The sequence below is a fragment of the Mauremys mutica genome, chromosome 13 (genome assembly GCF_020497125.1).
Source record: "Mauremys mutica isolate MM-2020 ecotype Southern chromosome 13, ASM2049712v1, whole genome shotgun sequence".
In the NCBI taxonomy this organism is placed as follows: domain Eukaryota; kingdom Metazoa; phylum Chordata; order Testudines; family Geoemydidae; genus Mauremys; species Mauremys mutica.
In genome coordinates, this window is record NC_059084.1 from 12,080,441 (window position 1) to 12,093,116 (window position 12,676).

Sequence of the window (12,676 nt, forward strand, 5' to 3'; positions counted from 1 at the left end):
TGTATCTGAAAAAAATTGCTATTTGTTAAGGATTGACTCCAGGAGACCACTTTGGTTTAATGTTAGTGAGAGCCTCTGTCTCCTATATTTTGTTAAACTGCTAGCAAATATGTCTCTCCCTATTCCCAGATGACCTTAGTAATGGACGGTAGGCCAACAAAATCTGAACTCTAAACTACACATGGCGTGAAAGTATTTCTGCAATAAAACCCCCAGCGTGGGAAACCACCATCATTCCATACACAATGCCCCAGTAGACTTATGCATATTTTTGTATTCTTAATTCACCCATCTCAAAATTCCTGAGCACATATACTAAATTATTAAAATAGCACATAATTCATTTCTCTTTGTCAATGAAAATAATCTTTATTTTAGTCTCCCCTCCCACAAAGGAATAAGCTGTATGAATATGCCCAGATACCATCTCAAGCAGAAGTCTGAAAGAATACATGGGTCTTAGACTAAACAGTGAAGGTCTGCTGACTCTGAGCCAAAGACTGCCTTCAGCTCCCATACTTTCAGATCCAGAAAGCTGTGAGCAGGAGCAGCCCAGTTGATCTGAATTGGCTTGGTGGCACACAAGAAGAGTGGGGTCTCAAATTAAAATGTGAAATGGGTCACTGAGCATTACTTGCAGTAGTGAAAGAGGCTGACCCCTCTGGCTGGAATAACTAAGATGAAATTCTGCTCTCAAAACAGCATTTTTAAGATCTTTTGTGCATAATGCATCACAATATCCAGTATTCTACATTTGATCCCAGCAAAGAAATCTCACAGAAATATGCAGAAGAACTCCACAGTATGGGTCCAAAAGAAGATCTTTACTCTTATTGAGCTTTCACCTCCAGGGTAGCTATACCTTTCCCCTGAATAGTTTGCAATCCCCCTGGCACAGCAAGGATCTGTAATCTTCCAGAGACTGCTTGACCTAGAAAGGTGCAGATATTTGTTGCTGCACAGAGAGGCTAAAAAGGTCTAATCTATTACTGTATCACAGCATAACTCAGAATGTATACATTCCAAGCTGTAAATTCTATTGATTACAATCAAGGGCTGAGATTCGCATCAGTCACATATCTGATCTCTCCTGCTTATTTTGTAATGTCATGGGCACTACATTCTCAACAATACAGGAATTTGGGATCCAAGCTAGGAAGTCCAGCTGGCTGTATGATTTAAAACCTGGAAAACTGATTCTTGGATTTTTTTTTTTTTGTATAACCATAAACCATCCAAAGGTCCCAATCCTGCAAATCCTCAGTGCTTGGATGCCCTCTGTGCTCCTCCCAGATGGTCTGTGGGCTTGGGCCCAAGATTTGGTAAATGTTGGGTATACTCTAATTGCAATGACAATAAAACATTTAAGGAGGAATTAGATCTGTGTTATTTATCTGGCAGTTGTTCGGAAGATGAAAGGAAAACATATATGAAAATGAAATTAAACATTTAAACATAGAGAAGTCTATTTCCACACTATTCTCCAATTCAGTACTTAGTCAATATCAGTGCAGAAATGGGTAAATTCCATTGACAGAAATGAGGTATATGAAGGTTCCATCAATTCTCTTTTAAGGCTTGCCAATAGATATACAAAATATATATGTGTGCTTTTAAAAGACTTTTATTTTGAACTCATGATGTGAATCTATGGTATTAAAGAAAGCAGAACAATCCTTTATTTAGCTGCACCTGCACCTTAATGCCTAATGAGTTTAGTCTGATGGAATCCAGACCTCAGGAAGGATTATAAATTCTCATTTGATTTCATTTACTTCTAAAATACCTTAAACCAGCTGTACCAGTCCAGAATCCAGTCCTCCTTTCTATACCAGTTTTGCAAATGTTTTTGCTTGCTGTACTAGGTAACTTTATGCTATATAATAATATACACATAGTAATCAGGAACAGAAGGGTGTTTTAAAAAAATAATCTAGTTCTAGTGGAAAGATAATTAGAGGTATATGAACTTGAAAACCACTACCTTGTGAGTAAAGTTTTAAAAAATTTCTTCATGCTCAGCAAGAAGAATGGAAAAGAAATTAAAAAATCATAGGTCTGAAAACAATGTTCTCTCCGGTTGGTCCAATAGTAAAATACAGAAGGGAGAGATGGCCCCAAGGCATAATGTTCTTTCAAGTGTAGTGATCCCAAGTCACCATGAGTTTATGACAAGATAACTTGTTTTAGTATTTGTCAGTAGCAAAATATCTAATAGTTGCAAACTTTAGTGGCTAGAAGCTTAACAACAGGATATACGCTCTAGTGGAGAATGACCACTTTCCTTAAGTGGCAAATGGTACATTCAAACATGTCATTCTCCTTTGTATACTGTAAACACAGCAGTAAGCTTGAGCAGCACCTTCACAAAGACTGCTAGGTCAGGCTATTTAGCTTGAACAATATCTAACCATCAAATAAATTTGCAACTTTTGGACTTTGTCCCAACTTAGCTATTACTACACTGCAACACAACTTAATGACATTCCATCAGACAGGCAATCAACACATTGCAGAGAACTGTGATCGCATTGCAATGCTTGTGTTTCTAATAGTATAGCAAGGGGAGTGGTCCCAGCTATCCCTCAGTTCCTTCCAGCTGCTGAAGGTGAGTGGTTGAAAAGGACACTTGCCCTCTTGAAAATTTTGGAAGCTTGTGGCACAGGCATCTTGACGCCACAAGTGTGAATGTGCAGAAGCTCATCTTGAAGAATTCCAGTTAGTAACCTTCATTTTCATGGGACTTGATTTCAGGATTTCATAAACCTTCCAGAAATTTCAGTGCCATATTTTCATAATTCCTATTGTCTCCTTGGTTTGTTAAAGGGGGAACAATTTAATGAATTAGCATACACTCAGAAGCAGAGTTGCTTCATATATAACTGTGTTTCTTAAACTGGGGTCACCGCTTGTGTAGGGAAAGCCCCTGGCATGCCGGCCCGGTTTGTTTACCTGCCCTGTCCACGGGTCCGGCCAATTGCGGCTCCCACTGGCTGCGGTTCGCCGCTGCAGGCTAATGGGAGCTGCTGGAAGCGACGGCCAGTATATCCCTCGGCCTACGCCACTTTCATCAGCCCCCATTAGCCCAGAGCAATGAACCGCGGCCAGTGGGAGCCGCGATCGGCCGGACCTGCAGACGGGGCAGGTAAACAAACCGGCCCAGCCCGCCAGGGGCTTTCCCTACACAAGCGGCGACCCCAGTTTGAGAAACACTGATATATAAGTTGAAGATCTTGAGTTCAAATCCCAGCTAGATGCATTCTTCAACTGTACAAACTCCTACACCATTTTCTTTCCTCTACCATCCTAATGTTGTTAATGTTCAAAAACTCCTGGGTAACATGTGGGATGACAGGATGTGGTGGTTTCCAATATCATCTAAACTCATTACTTCCTGTTGCTGCAGCAGTTCTAGGAAGCCAGGTGGTTCAACACCATTCTTATGAAATCAGACAGGTAAGACTAGGTTTGCCATTTCAAGCCTAATGGGTGAATATGAGAAAGGGCACAAACACTTTGTTTTAATATCAGTCTCCAGTCTATGCATCCTTGCTTGCTGGAGTTCAGCTCCATTTGGGAAGAATTTGCTGCTGCTCTAGACATAATTAAACCCATCTTCCCTTAGCCCTCCCTTTTGGTACATATACAATGACACCATTGTTCAGAGTCCTGCAGCACATATGCTGACATTAAAGTGTTTAATCTTGTAGTACAGTATTCCATTATTTCTTGGACATCTGTACATAATAGAAATAGTCTGTTTTAAGGGATTTGTTGACAAAGAAATGGCTAATGCTGATGCATATGCAGACTGAAAACATCTTTCCCAATTCCATCCAGCAGTAGGGAGGTTGCTTCTTTCCAGTCCTGAAGCCTAGTACAGATGTGATATGCACCATTGCGATTAGCAATCTTGAATTTATAACAAGGAGTCAGTGTTCTGGAAGACGTTTGGAAACTCCCCGCTTGGTTGTCAGCTAGGTGATGTTATTGGCAACACTATTTTTATGATGAAAAGCTGAAAAAATGAAGTTATGGTTAAGGGCAAAACATTAACTCCAGAGGTTTGTTTCCCTGTAGCACAAATACTGAACCTCATGAGTTCACGGCAATAAGTACTATGTACTTCTCAACCTCCTGTTTCTAAATAGTGACTCTTGGGGCTGGAAATCAGGACTTGGGGGAAAGGGTCTGTTTGTTCTGATCTTATTTTATGCTATTGAGTTACACCAGTAAGTGAGAGCTGAATCAGGCCCCTGGTTTCTACGCTCATCTGTGGCACTGATTTACTGTACGATTTCAGATAAGTCACTTACCCTCTCTGTACCTCACTTTATCCATATGTATGAGGAAAGTCGTTATTGTTACATCCATTAAAGGGGTCTTATGATGCTTAATTGTTGCAATACATTTTGAGATTCTAAGATGAGAGCACAAATTATTCATCTTAAAAAGGGTTCCATTCCATAGAGTAATTGAGTACTGGCAAATGATGAGCTCAGCGCACACCCTTCTGCAAAGGGCAGTATTGCACTGTCCCTGAGGGAGCATCAGGAGAGAACATGCCTCAGGAGTCGCAATCACTTTCTGTGACTGGTCAGTGTGCACAGGGGTTGTTCTCTTCATCAGGATGGTGCTCTGCTGGAGTGCTGGCCACCCTAGCCCAGGGGTTAATGCAGAAGGGGCACATGACAGCACTCCTCCTACATCTTTTTAGGTGATATGCTCTCCCAGAAGGTGCAGGCACTACTGTTATGATCTGCCCTGTGCATGCTGCTCAAGGAGGAAGGGAGGCTCCTTGTGGAAACCCTCTTTCCTTGCTCACTCATGCAAGGGCAAATCAGAGCCAGGCCAGGGAAAAAGGAGCTGAGGACTATTTGCAAGTTACTGGCACAGCATTCAGGACATTGCAGGTGCTACTAGGACGATGATAATATTATTAGAGGGAACTTGTGATTTTAGATGTGGCAGGATAGTGGCAGTTGCCGATGATGTGATGTATTATTATATTATAAATAAAACACAGTATTTTTCTAGTAAACTTATTTCACCAATAAAAATCAAGACTGCATTTGTTTTTCTTTAGTTTTCTTCAAGTAAGAAAATTTTTAGAATGTCTGGAGAGCTCATAGCAGTCCGATTTGACAGCGTCCTCCAAATACTGTATTAGCACAAAAAAAGGGACATTTCACATCCATTATTCACAATCTATGGCATTTTATCTACTCGGTTTCCAGAATTCCCAATGTAGGGTATTTCTTTAACTGCTGTTCCAGCTCCCTACTCTCAGTATGTTAATCTTTTAGCCAAGAGGACTGAATGAATTAAAACCAATCACAGATCCAAATTCTTGCCACTGTAAATTTACCACAACAGCCCTGTAATTCTTGCTTTAAAGCGCCATGTAGAGGGAACCATGTGCCTTTAGTAGACTGTGGCTTGGAATATAATTATTGCAATCCCCTTTATACTCTCTCTTCTGCTTAGATGAATATAGGAACTGATTCAGCACTCCTTGCTCAGCCAAGATTCCCATTGGCTTCATTGAAAGTTTTGGGTATGCAAAGAATGCCGAATCTGGCCCACAGTTTGCTTTCTTCAACCTTATATCTCACTAACTTAAAGAGAAGGGGCCAACATTTTTAAAAGTAACTAGTGATTTTGGGTGCCCAGCTTGAGATACTTTAACAGGATTCTGATTTCCAGAAAGAGCACCCAACTTCTAAAAATCAGGCCCCATGAAGGTGTCTCAAGTTGAGCATTCGGAAACTGAGGCACCCAAACCAATCACTTTTGAAAATGCAAGCCTCTGATCTTTTTTAAAATTAACTTAATGCAAGAAAGATTCTGCTAAGTTCACAGTATTTTGTTGATTAGATTTTTTTGGTATTAAAATTGTGCATGTGTGCAAAAAATTGTGCATGCAAAAATCAAATAGATGTATTGATGTATGAAAAATTATCTGATTGCATGTGCAGTTAGCCAGTTTATGTCCTCAGTCACCCTAAATGCTTGCACAGATAAGGCAGGCAAATATGTACCAAAATGGTCTGAAAATCTTAGCTATAGTGATCACCTAAGAAACAATTTCTATTTCTCATAGATCTGAAATTGCTAAAAGAAAAGATTTCTCCTTCCCATTTCAATCTATACCTACTTCTGTTAGTGGGGTCAACAGTAATAAGCATACATGGTATATGAAAAGATATTAAGCAAGATGTTTAATGCCAAGATGTGGCAAATTTTTTCATTGGCCTGTGAATCCCTGGTGGGTTTCACAGGCAACTGGGTTGACGACTTTGGAGCTGAGACTATTACATGTCTTATAAGCTGCTGGTGGGGTGGTGGTGTCTTTTGGAATCTATTTTCCTTTGACTTATCTTTCAGCCTCAGGAATTCAGGACCTTTAATCTATTTGAGATTAAAGTCCTTCACAAATCCCTCATGGCCTTTTTTGGGATAAAAGAAGTTACAGGCATCCTACTGCACATTCCTTTTGGCACTTTTTTTTTTTTTTAACACTTTGTGAATTGGAAACAAACAACACTCTAATTTTTCCATATAATAGAAAGTCATCATTATATTTAGAGATCAGTAAGAGTTTAGAGACTTTAATAAAATGCCTTATACAAAAATAATAAACAAATTTCCTAGTGATAATTGTCATGTATGTTTAAATATTCAAAAACATTTTCCAAATGCACCATGAAAACATTCCAGGAAGATTAAAGTATGGATTTACCAACCTATGAAAAAAATCTGCTCACCCATTCTTTACCGCTACTACTACTACTAATTATAATAATACCTAGCTCTGACATAACACTTTACATTGATGATTATGATAAACTCATACATTTTACTTGTGCATAAAAATAATTACTTTCCTTAGGTGAGCAGAATTTAGCAGTGCTGAATTAGAGTCTAATTCAAAGCTATGGAAGTTAATGGAAAGACTCCAGTTGGCTCCAATGGGCTTGGAATCAGACTCTTAATGCCTTTGAATGCCTTTTTTTTGTTTTGTTTTGTTTTGAAGTTCATGTGAATTGTTGCAAAATTATTCCTCTGATTCATTGAACCTTTGATTTACATATTGAACTTGTCAGCGCTAGAGTTGAAATTGTGCTATCCTGTTTGTCCTAGCAGGGTTTTAGCACACTTTCCTGCTAAATAACTTATGTGCTATGGCTGTGTCCACACTTAAAACTCTGGCCTACTTGACATCAGGTATCAAGCATGGATCCCCATCATCCATATACTCAAACGAGTTGCCCTGTTGATGTCAGAGTCCACAGAATTCAGTTTCCATAGTAACAAAGCATGATTGGGTATAACAGGGTGACCGTGCTTTGTTACGACTAGTGTTGAACATGGTTGGCTCTGTCTGTACGAGTGGGACAGTCATTTTCCACATGGATGAATGCGGTCAAAGGGAGCAGTGTTTTGAAACATGAAGTCAAACATGGCAGATTTTTAAATGTTCATACCACGTAGAATGATGTAATCTATAGCACCGTTGTAAGAAAAAAAAATCTCTCTATGCACTAGTCAAGAAAACTGTGCTCGATCTCTGCTAACATGTTTGTTAACGCTGAGGTGAAGAAAGGAGTGAAGTCTGATATTTTCTCCTCTTAACTTAGGCTATGATCCTGCAAACATGTATCAGACTTGCTCTTTTCTTCTCCTCATGTAACTGGGCCATTGTATGTCCTCTTGAACACAGGAAAAAAGATGGCCTTCAATGAGAGCAGCAGTGCACGAGCTAAACAGCTTCTCTGACCTTGTTGAGAGACAGAGCTATAGAGGAGGTTCAGCTTTGAAAGTTTTATATAGATAATAATTAATAAAACAAATGTTGATGTCTTGCTTATCCCTTCCCTGCCTTCAATTCTGACATTATTATAGCTGATGGTGTTCTTGTGAGCTGCTTGAGTTATAGCATAGGCTCTAGTTCTAATAATTTTAAGACAGTAAACACTAAAATCGGATCAGAATCAAACTAGAGGGAAAAAAGATATAATGGTAATCACAATGGTGTGATTTTTAACTGTGATTTCAAAGGAGCCTAAAAGAGTTAGGCACTCAGATCCTTTGGAATTCGGTGAGAATTGGTATGCTTAATCTCAGCCTTAATGTGCTATAGCTTGAAAACCTCTAGGCCTGGAAACAAGTTAAGATTCCTAGTTTTCCAATGAGGTACATTTTATCCTAGACACTGAGACATATCAGACATTAAAATGTGGTCATTGGTTTCTCAGTCTAGAACTGCTCATTTAGCTTGAGGTGTAACACCTAGAGTTCTGAATGTTTCATCAGGGTTATTTTCAAGCTCTGTTAAAATGTGTGTATTTTGATATTACGAGTGTTATGTCTAAAGCAGGGGTGGGCAAACTACGGCCTGGGGGCCGCATCCGGCCCTTCAAAGGTTTTAATCTAGCCCTCGAGCTCCTGCTGGGGAGCGGGGTCCAGGGCTTGCCCTGCTCTGGCGCTCCAGCCAAGGAGCAGAGTTGGGGGCTTGCTCCGCTCCATGCGTGCCATGGCTCTGTGTGGCTCCTGGAAGCAGCAGCATGTCTCCCTTCCAGCTCCTACATGGAGGGTCAGCCAGGGGGCTCCCCACACCACCCCCACAGCTCCCATTGGCCAGCAACTGTGGCCAATGGGAGCTGCAGGGGTGGCGCCTGCGGACGTGGCAGCGCGCAGCCACCTGGTTCTGCTTCTGCGTAGGAGCTGGAGGTAGGACATGCCACTGCTTCCAGGAACTGCTTGAGGTAAGTGCTACCTTAAGCCTGCACTCCAGGCCCCTTCCGCACCCCAACCCCCTGCCCCAGCCCTGATCCCTGTCCTGCCCTCTGAACCCCTTGGTCCCAGCCCGGAGCACCCTCCTGCACCCCAAAGCCCACACTCCCAGCTGGAGCCCACACCCTAACCCCGTGCCCCAGCCCGGAGCCCTCTTCTGCACCCTAAATTCCTCATTTATTGCCCCACTCTAAAAGAGCTCGCATCCCCAGCCGGAGCCCTCACCCCTCCCGCACTCCAACCCCCAATTTCGTGAGCATTCATGGCCCACCATCCAATTTCCATACCCAGATGTGGCCCTCGGGCCAAAAAGTTTGCTCACCCCTGGTCTCAAGCAATAAATTTAGGGTTGTGTCAAAACACTTAGAAATAATATGAATCTGTCAAGCAGATTTTGCAGATTTCAAATGCCATGGATTCTTTAGTATTCATATCTTCAGTATTCCTGTACATTTGGATCAGGTGCTCAGTCACCATTATGACTGAGCACAACTGTCCAGTGTGTTTTCTTTTAACTGTTCACTGTCATTTCATGTTATGCCACATTGCCTCACCTTGCATCACTGCAATGCAGCAACATAGTAGGTCTGAAGGAACATAAATCATCAAGACTTCACAGAGAACACAGGCCCTTTCTGTACTGGATAGTCAGACAAGCTTTTATTCAAATTGTTGATAGAAAATGAGAGGCCAGATTTTCAAACAAACTAGATTTACTTCTGTGTTTCCAACCAAGGAGCATCATTTGATATGGGACAAGGGGAAAGGGGGAGAGTTTCTGGCCACCCCCCAACTTTTCATTTGCTCCACTTTTTATCCCCAGACATTGCAGAATATAATATAATCACAATAACGATTGATATGCTGACACAACTTTGCCACTCCCCTTCACCCTCAAATTTGTCTGAAATTATGCCCCTGGGGCCCCCATATTTACCTGCTACTATGACAACTAAGCCTGCTGCTCTGTTCTGCTCCTCCCCGAACACTTAACTGGTGTCCTGCTCCTTCTGTCATGACCCACTGCTCCTCCGCTCATTGCTGCTAGGATTTCATCTGTTCCTCAGCATCTCCTTTCCCACTCAGACAAAGGCACATGTCAAAGGAGTAAAGGATTGCTAGAAGATCATCACCTAATGTTTCTGCAATGAACTGCAACATGTGGATGCTTGAAGCAATTACAATACAAGCACATGGGGTTTTTCTTAGCCCACCCATTCAACTGATTGTGGATGAGTGGATTTTGAGCCCTACGTTTAACCAAATATCTCATTTGCACACACATTTTACATAAACTGAGTATATGCACATGCAAATGGAGAGAGAGTTGCATTTATATATGCAGTTACCGGAACGTAATGCATAATTTTGTGCACAATTTTGCCAAGCTTACTGTGCACTTAACTTGTTTTAAAATCTGGTCCCAAATGTATGTAACAACAAGTCATACTAGATGGTTTTATTTTTTAAAGGCAGATAGTTACTAGGGTACATTCTCCCATTTACTTTTATGTGTGTTGTGTCCTCTTTTTATTTTATGTCCTCTATTTGACCCAGAGCGGGTGCAGCAGGGAGAGTGGCAATGCCAGCTTCCTCTCATACTGCCCTGTCAGTATGTCATGGCAGTTCCATCATCTATGTCTCTGCTGAGATTTCCAACAAGGGGGCCAACGGTTATGATTGGGCACTTGTCCATTAGGAAGTGGACTAAGAGCGTCAGCTAAACAGCCATTGGATAGTAATGATTTTCACTCACAACTGACCTCGGATGAATGTGAACTCTAAATCTGTAGGTGAAAGCCTGTATTTCATTAATTATATATCCCACAAATTTCCATAGACAAGGTAGGCCACCATGACTTCCAAGAGAGTCATTGAAATATATAATGGCTCATGAACCCCTTAGATTAAATCCCCTCAGAATGACTCAGAGGTTCTCATGATGGTCTGTTGTGTCAGCAGGGATAGCTGACATTTTTATGGGCCTAAAAGAGAAACTACAGTCACATTCAGAGAACCATCACAATTCTATTGTCTCACTGTAACAGTGAACACCTTTCAAATAGAATCAGGCCATTTTTTCCTCTCTTATTGAAAATACCTCCAGCTAACACTTCTCAGGCAATTAATCAGAAACAGCCATATTGCAGCATTGTCAAAGGTCTAACTAACACCCACCAAAAATAGGAAATTCAAAACTCTCCTGCTCACCTCATGCTGTTGTGCTTAAGGTATTGCTGGGGTCTAACAAACAGTGCCTGATCTTCTATACTGTACCATATGTGCACAAATATCAAAGCACAGCAGTATGAATTAAGGATAGGATTTCAGCCTTCATTATGAAGTATCTTGCTCTTATGAGAACAAGGTCAAACCCTTAGAATTATTTTAGCATAGATTTTGGTGTTTAATTATGTAATAAGATTTACTGCAGTCATCTAACAGATGTTGATTCAGGGTCAGTGTTTCTCATAAATTAGTTCTGAAAGGATTTGTTACTTCTGGGTCAGCAAATACATCCAGAGTGCAAAGAAAAAGAGGGAAAACAAACACTGAGTTGAAGGGTTTCTTGGGATTCTTTCTTCAGTTACATATCCACATATTTTCATGATTTTAATGACTATATAGCCATAGGAATGTTTCTCTTAACACTAGAAATAGCCCAAACCAAAACCCTATATCCAAACATCCCCAAAGTCTGGGAAAGTTCAAAGTTTGGGGATCTTAACTTCATGACTCTGGGCCATTGATTTTTCATAGTAGTGGGGCGTAATTATTATAGGACTCAACAATGGAGCTTACTGAAATGTGTGCTTTAGTTTCAGCCATAAGAATTTTCCTTTTCATATGTACCCAGTGAGTCAGGCATCAAACAGCAATTTTTGCATCCAAATGTAGGGTACAAGATGTCCAAGGCTTTGAACAGCTGTGTGCCTCAAACATTCAGGACAAGCTTGCTCTGGGCAGAGAAAGTAAGTAACCCGCTGCTCACTGTGTGAGCAGGGCCGGCTCCAGGCACCAGCCCAGCAAGCAGGTGCTTGGGGCGGCCAACGGAGAGGGGTGGCACGTCCAGCTCTTTGGTGGCAATTCGGTGGCGGGTCCCTCACTCCCTCTCGGAGCGAAGGGCCAGCCATCGAATTGCCGCCGAAGACTGAAGCAGTGGTGGTATAGCTGATCGCGGGGTTTTTTTTTGCTGCTTGGGGCTGCAAAAACCCTGGGGCTGGACCTGTGTGTAAGAGATCACTCTGACTCCCAAACCCAATTCACAGAGGATAGTTGTTTGTAATAGCCGCTAGCTACAGAGCCTGACTCTTTAGCTCAACTTGTAGAGGCCAATGCTTTCAGATCCAGACTCTCCAATTCACTCTCTGAAGTGCTGGCTAAGATGGTGACCATCAGACATGCATATTCAAAAGGTGCATATGTGAGATGTATATCATTCATACTTAAAAACACACATTGCATCTTCCTTTGAAAATTCATCCATAAGTGTTTTTGGAAGTAGGTATATCTGTATATTCTGCTGTTGGAACTCTCTGAAAGACACCCTACCACCAGTGAGGTTATCCAGAAATATAATTAAAAACACCCAATATAATATCAGTGACTCAATAGTTGTGGGTACAGGATCCATTTTGTTCTAACATCTCTCTCTCCTTTTTTTTTTTTTAAACTCCTTTATAATTTATGCACAAACAAATTCCTTTGGGGCTGAAATTATACTCTGCCAGTTTAACAGTGAACTTTATTTTGCTGGGAATAGTTTCGAGGAAACCAGACAAGGCATTTTTAATAATCTCGTGCTTAGCACTCATGTGGCACTTTTCATCTTCAAAGAGTTTTAGATCATTAATGAATTCTCACACCACACCCCGTGTTC

General features: G+C 41.2%; 1 protein-coding gene and 1 long non-coding RNA gene across 5 annotated transcripts in view; one reads left to right on the top strand and one right to left on the bottom strand.

Moving 5' to 3' along the window:
• BMP7 (bone morphogenetic protein 7) overlaps nucleotides 1-12,676 on the top strand; it is an 81,079-nt gene that overhangs the window by 40,558 nt on the left and 27,845 nt on the right. The gene's annotated exons all lie outside the window — the stretch shown is intronic.
• Nucleotides 3,328-12,676, bottom strand: part of LOC123348010 — a 47,611-nt gene continuing 38,262 nt past the window's right edge. Inside the window, exon 3 of the long non-coding RNA XR_006573144.1 lies at nucleotides 3,328-4,018. This is a non-coding gene — a long non-coding RNA (uncharacterized LOC123348010). The remainder of the gene's footprint in view (nucleotides 4,019-12,676) is intronic.